Source organism: Aquarana catesbeiana, linkage group LG02 (assembly GCF_042186555.1).
Source record: "Aquarana catesbeiana isolate 2022-GZ linkage group LG02, ASM4218655v1, whole genome shotgun sequence".
In the NCBI taxonomy this organism is placed as follows: Eukaryota; Metazoa; Chordata; class Amphibia; order Anura; family Ranidae; genus Aquarana; species Aquarana catesbeiana.
Genome location: NC_133325.1, coordinates 257,707,216 through 257,714,178, shown reverse-complemented (window position 1 = coordinate 257,714,178; position 6,963 = coordinate 257,707,216).

Here is a 6,963-nt window from a genome sequence, read left to right as displayed (position 1 = left end):
GGGATCAAATCTGAAAGCAATGGGAGATCTCCCTGATAAATAATTTGGGATATTCGACGATTTGACTCCCTGCTCCATACCATGGCAATGGCACGGAGAAAATGTCTCCGTGCCATTGCCGGTAAGAACCCTGGGTTACCAAACAGGGGTGTCATTAATCCCACTTTAGGCGAAAGTCCTAATTGGGTTTGTAGTTTATCCCAGGTACGCAATAAATGTGCTGTAAGAAAGGATACCGAGGAAGGTGGGCCTCGGGCAGAGATATCTAGCCAGGGAAGCGCCTGGAGATCCAAGGGAGCAATTGACTGTTCTATGTGTACCCATTGTTTAAGATGGGAGTGATGGAACCAATTTACTAGTCTAGTTAACACTGCTGCAGCGTGGTAGTAATATAGGTCGGGTGCCCCTGCGCCCCCCTTTGTTTTGGGGAGAGATAAAATTCTCCTTTGCAATCTAGGTCTATTACATCCCCAGATAAACCTTGTAAAGGTAGATTGTAGAATGGTAAAAAAGGAATGGGGGACCGCTATAGGTATGGTTTGGAAAAGGTAGAGAAAGCGTGGTATTATATCCATTTTTAATATATTGATCCTCCCAAACCATGAGTAATGGGCTCGCTCGTATTTCTTAATGTCCTGTATTGTACGCTGCATGAGAGGATAATAATTTTCTATATATAGCTTAGTAAGATCTTGTGGAATTTTTATGCCCAAGTATTGAAGTGTCGAAGTACAGATCTTAAATGGGAAATTATTCCCTAGAGTTTGAACTTGACGTGGTGATAGAGAGATATTAAGAATTTCTGATTTGGACATATTTACTTTAAAATTGCTCAGAGCTCCAAAACGCTGAAATTCATACAGAATAGATGGCATGGAGACATGTGGGTTGGTAATATAGAGTAGCAGATCGTCAGCAAATACTGCCAGCTTCACCTCCTGTCCGTCTAATGGCATGCCTGAGATACAAGGATTTTGTCTAAGAGCAGTTACCAAATGTTCCATTACTAAAACAAACAAGAGGGGAGATAGCGGACATCCCTGAGGTGTACCATTTTGAATAGGAAAGTTAGGGGATAATGATTGATTAATCCGTATTCTTGCTCTTGGCTTGGTATAGAGTGCCATAATTTTTCTTAACAGAATTGGTCCTAATCCTATTTGAATCAAAGTTTGTTCCAAAAACGGCCATCCAACACGGTCAAATGGCTTCTCAGCATCCACAGAGAGAAGGCAAGCTGGTATCTTTGCCGATTGGGTATATTTGATGAGTAAAAGGGATTTAAGTGTGTTATCGCGTGCTTCTCTCCCCTGTACAAACCCAACTTGGTCTGTATGTACCAAATTGGGAATATGGGATTGAAGACATGAGGCAATCAATTTGGCATATATCTTGATATCTACCCCAATTAAGGATATAGGACGATAAGTAGAACACAAGTTTAAATCCTTATCAGGTTTAGGAAGTAGTGAGATGTGCGCTTCTAATGTCTGGGGTACAAACCCATTAATATCAGATATGCTATTAAACACGCGAAGCATAAACGGTGTAATAGAATCCTTGTAAGTCTTATAAAATTTCGATGTAAAACCATCGGGGCCGGGACTTTTACCTGATGGTGTATTCTTAATCACTTCCAGTAATTCCTCAAGTGAAAACGGGGAGTCCAAAGAATTCCCACTATTTTCATCTAATATTGGTATAGCAGTTTCGGACACATATTCCTGTATACGACTTTCCCAGGGCATATCTATATTGACTTTTACAGTGGGAAACCTCCAAAGACTGCAGCAAAGATGATCGTACCAAAGATATATCAGCCAATAGCTCCGGAGTTGGGGTCTTTTTGTGCGAGATCTCCAACACCCGAAGTTTTGACAGGTCATCCTGTATAGTTGCTGATCTTTCTTTTTTTAAGCGAGCTCCATGTTGGATAAATAGTCCTCTTACGACTGCTTTCAAGGCCTCCCACTGTATAGGTAATGGGGTCTCATCATGTTCATGGTCAGCGATAAAATTCTTAATCGCTGCCAAAACTGCCTGATGACATAATGGGTCTTGCATAAGGGTTTCGTTTAAACGCCATGACCAATCAGACCGTGGGATCTGGGGAGGTTGTACTGTCAAAAAAAGAGGTGAGTGATCAGACCAGATGAAAGACCCAATGTCCATTATTGGGTTCCATTCCAATAGTTGTGTTTCCATGAAAAAATAATCTAGCCTACAATAGGATTGGTGGACTGGGGAATAGTATGTATAGTCCCGCTTTTTAGGATTTAAAATACGCCATAAGTCCAGCAATCAGTGTCCAAACAACTCTTTTTTCAGGGCTCTCAACCGCCTGTAAGAGATATTTGATCGCTGAGAGGAGGTGTCCAGTTGGGGTTCTAGAACCATATTAAAATCTCCTCCTACAAGGATTGTACCTTCTGCAAATTCTGTCAAGAGATGAAGATATTGTGTAATTGCCGTTATTTGATCATAATTAGGAATATAGAAATTGGCGAGTGTATAGACTCTATTCCACAGCCTGAATTTGAGAAAAAGATACCGGCCATTGGGGTCAGTCACATGCTCCAAGACCGACACTGGTAGACGTTTATGGATAGCGATGGAGACTCCCCTACTCCTGGACGAGGACAAGGTACTATGAAACCAACTTGAATAGTATCTTTGTGAGCATGCTGGGATACAATTTGCTTTAAAATGGGTCTCTTGGAAAAGTATAATATCTACCCTAGCTTTATGTAGAGCATATAAAATTTGACCTCTTTTTGATTGTTTATTGATACCCTTAACGTTATATGAACATAGTTTCAATGAGACCGACGAAGATTGTTTGGTCGTCATTTCCTGGCTTGTGAAGAAGAGAAAAGAAAAAAAAAAAAAAAAAAAAGGAAAGAGAAAGGAGGAAAAAAAAGGTGAAAGAGACAAAAAATAAAATTTTGAGAGATAACTCTCTCTTTGGATCTGGTCCAATACCAGATCCAACCAAAAAATTAAATTAGTATGCTTTACAAAAAGTATAGCACACCACCATAACTAGAATAAAAAAGAAAAAAAAAAAAAAGAAAACAAAAACAAAACACACCTCAAACCAATCCCTACCAGAGGGCTGGTATACCTACGAGGGGGAAGTGGATACACACAGGGAAGGTCTCCAAGTGAGACCCGAGAGAAAAACCTGCTTTTATTGCGATAATATATATAGGAGAATAAACTCAAACTATTTCTGCACTCTAAAGAAGATGAAGGGAAAAAAAAAAATAAAATTGGTACTCATGCCTTTTATAGGGTGTACCTCTCCGCCCCCAAATTCCCTTATCCCTAAACCCAGATGTGCACACACCACACGTATCCTACACCTATACACCACTATTTGTCATAATGTGATGACACCATCAGGGCAACAGATTGATAAACAAACATCAATTGCCTACCTAGTACCTATCCCTACTCCCCCCACCCATGAAAACTCATACTGCAGCTGCGTATTGTGCATCTAAAATCTCTCTCCCTTCCCTCACCTCCTCCCCAAGTACAGCTACATCTCAGGAGGGGAATCCACATTCGTGGGGGGGGGGAGGAGGAGGAGGGGGAGATGGGGAAGAAGAAAGAAAAAAAAAAAAAAAAAAAAAAAACCCCAAAACACGTTCCTATAGGGGAGAGTAAAGAAGTTGGCACCAATACATTCTATAAGATATGCCTTCCCCCCCTCTTTGATCCCCATATCGATATGTATATGAGTGCTCACTAGTGGGCACCCTACAGCTATAGGCTCACATATCCGCACGGTCATGCATACTCAACTGGAAACCCAGGAGCCATCACCACCGGTAGACTGATTCCACAAACATTTATTTGTCGTGTGCAGGCGGCATGGTCGGAGAAACATGTTATAAAAGCACTACAAATGCCACCCATCTACATATTACCCATTCCACCCCGTCCCGCACGACAAATAGCCATATTTCAGCACAATTTTGTACACCAATTCCCACAAAAAAAGGAATAGTGCTATATATAAATTTATCCTGGCTATAATTGAGCTGATATATCTTTTTAGGATATCTACATCCAAAACTTTAATAAAATTCCTTACTCTTCTCCCCCCAGGTGCAACCTATCCCTCAAAAATGGCACACCCCACCCTGGTGGAGGGAGAGGGGAGAACGGGAGAAAAAAAAGAAAAAAAGATAATGCTCAGGGTAGGGGAGGCCGGTATTTTCTTCCCTCTAATAATATCAGGAACCTATCATCTGCATCCCTGATAGAAAAACTTCTGACAAATATCATCAGGTGTCATTTAGCATAAATATATATTCCATACAAATATGCATATATAAACGCATATATACCTCAATATTTCATCGCTGGCATAGTATATAATACAAAGGCATATTTTAATCAGGAATTGATAAAGGAGAAAAAAAAAAAAAAGGGGGGGGGGAGACAACAAGCAACAAAAAGTTTGTAGAAAAAAAAAAAAATCCACCAATGTTATCGCTACTGAAAACCCTTGATTAAGTTATGGGGGGTTGGAAGGTTCCTGGTCTGCCGGGGTATTTCCCCAATACAGGGGCTCGACGTCCTTCACCCCGAAACAAAGAATATGACTGTGGCCACTCCAACGGTGGGAGCTCTGGTAGCTCCAAGGCTGTTACTACTGCTGGGATATCCGATGGACCATGGATACTTAACCACTTTCCCTCCTTGCGGATCTGTAGTTGGAATGGAAAGTTCCATCGATAAGAAATATTTTGGTCTTGTAACAAAACCAGGAGAGGTTTTAATGCCCTCCTCTTTTCTAGGGTGAAATGGCACAGATCTGACAACAGTTGTATCGTATTCCCTTTATATTCAATTAGGCCTTTTGTTCGGGCCTTTCTCATAATGTCCTCTTTTACTCGGAAGTAGTGCATTCGGCATATAATGTCCCTTGGTTTGGCTGGGTCGGGGTTCCGTGGCCCCAAAGCCCGGTGAACCCTATCGATTTCCAGATTAACTGGCTCAATTGTCCCCAATATAGAGATGAGAATGCCTTTTACCGTTTCTGGAAGATCCTCGACCCCCATTGCTTCTGGTAACCCTCGAATCCGAATATTATTCCGCCGATTGCAATTATCTTGATCCTCTATAAGGGAGTACAGTGTTTGTATTTGAGATTCATGCCTATCTAATCGTTGGTCTTGCACATAGATAGCATCAGCCAAAATTGTAACAGAGCCCTCTAACTCTGATGTTTTAACCTGAGTTGCTTGTAGATCTGTCTTAACCGCCTGGATATCAGTGCGATAACCTTGCTCCAGGCGCTGTACAAATGCCTCCATTTCACTCCGTGTTGGTAAAGCTTTTAGGAATTCTCGCAGGTCCCCCCCTTCTCCCCCATCCACTCCCTGGCCCATACCTGGCGTTTGTATAGGCCGGGAGGGCAGAGGTGGAGGGGGGGGCGTCTGTATAGGCCCGGAGGGCAAAGGCGGAGGGGGGGCAGAGATGGAGAGGGGTGAGGTGAAGGTGAAACACTCTGCGAGATGCTCTGCGATTCTTGTAGAGCAGCTGTAGCAGCAAACTCGGATTGTTGAAGAGCAGGGCTATATACTGGTGAGCAAGATGGAGTGGGAACAACCCCTATATGCTGGTCTGTATCCTGACTTATAGACTGACTAGGTTGACTAGCTTGCTGGGCCTTCTGTGGAGCCATCTGTTGCTCTGTTGCCATCTTTGCTATTATACTAGAGGAGCGAGTCCGTCTACCGGCGGAAAAAAAGTCCTGAATACCAGTTTGCGGGGATACAGATGGAATACCAGATCGGCCACTAGGAGCACCTCGTCTCCTCCTTCCCATGAGAACCAGGGACAAACCAGGGAATCCAGGTGGGGGGGAGGGATCTGTGCCAATATTAATGCCAGAATTAATGCCAATACTGAACCTAAGGGGACCACTGTAGGAAAATAGCAGGATAGTCCTTAGATACCAGTGAATTCCAGGTTCCAAATTATGCAGAGGGCAAAGAAAAAAAAAAAAATTAATTAATAATAAATAAAAATAAAAAAAATGGAGCTCAAATACAATCTCCAGACGGTATTGATAAGCCGTGTTGGTAAGACAAAATGCAATGTTAATGCAGCACAATGTAAGTGGGGACAGCAGGGGTGGCAGCAGTGGTGATAGCAGCGACAAGCAGACAAGCAGACAAGCAGAGGTTGAGCAGAGGTTGAGTTATGCAGGTTATGCTTAAATGCTGGGAAGCTGGAATGCAGGAATTTGCAGGTTATGTTGAAATATTGCTTATGCTGGTTATGCTAGCAATGCTGAAAATGCTGGGATGCTGAGATGCAGAGAGATGCAGAGATGCAGACAAATGCAGAGATGCAGGGATGCTGGAGCGCAGGGATTATGTAGTGCTGGGATACAGGGATGTAGGAGTTATGCAGGTTTGCAGGTTTATCCAAACTAACAAGTTAAGTTGAAAATATGCAGATTATGCTGGTTAGACTGGGCTCATGCAGGTTATACAGGTTATGCTGGGGTTATGCAGACTACCAGACTATGTAGGCTACCTCCTTTCATGACTGCAAGTCCTCAAAGTCCTCAAAAAGTCCTCAAAAGTCCTCAAAAGTCCTCAAAAGTCTTCAAAGTCAGAAGCACATCAGGAGCAAACAAAAGCACCAAAGCACAACTCACCTGCATATCCCATCTCTGCACACAACTCAAGGCTGGCACTGCTTGGCTCCCTGCTGACTCACTGCAGACGGCTCAGATTACAGATTACACAGCTGATACAGCAGCTGACACAGCACGGCTCCCTGCTGTTTCACTGTGGATGACAGACACACTGCTACTCGGCTGCTGGCTACCTCTCCTCAGCAGGCTGTTTTGAAGGAATGACACTCCCAGTACCCTGCTCCTGGTTCTCGGCTCCTCAGCTACACAAAGTACTCATATTACAGCTCATGCTCACG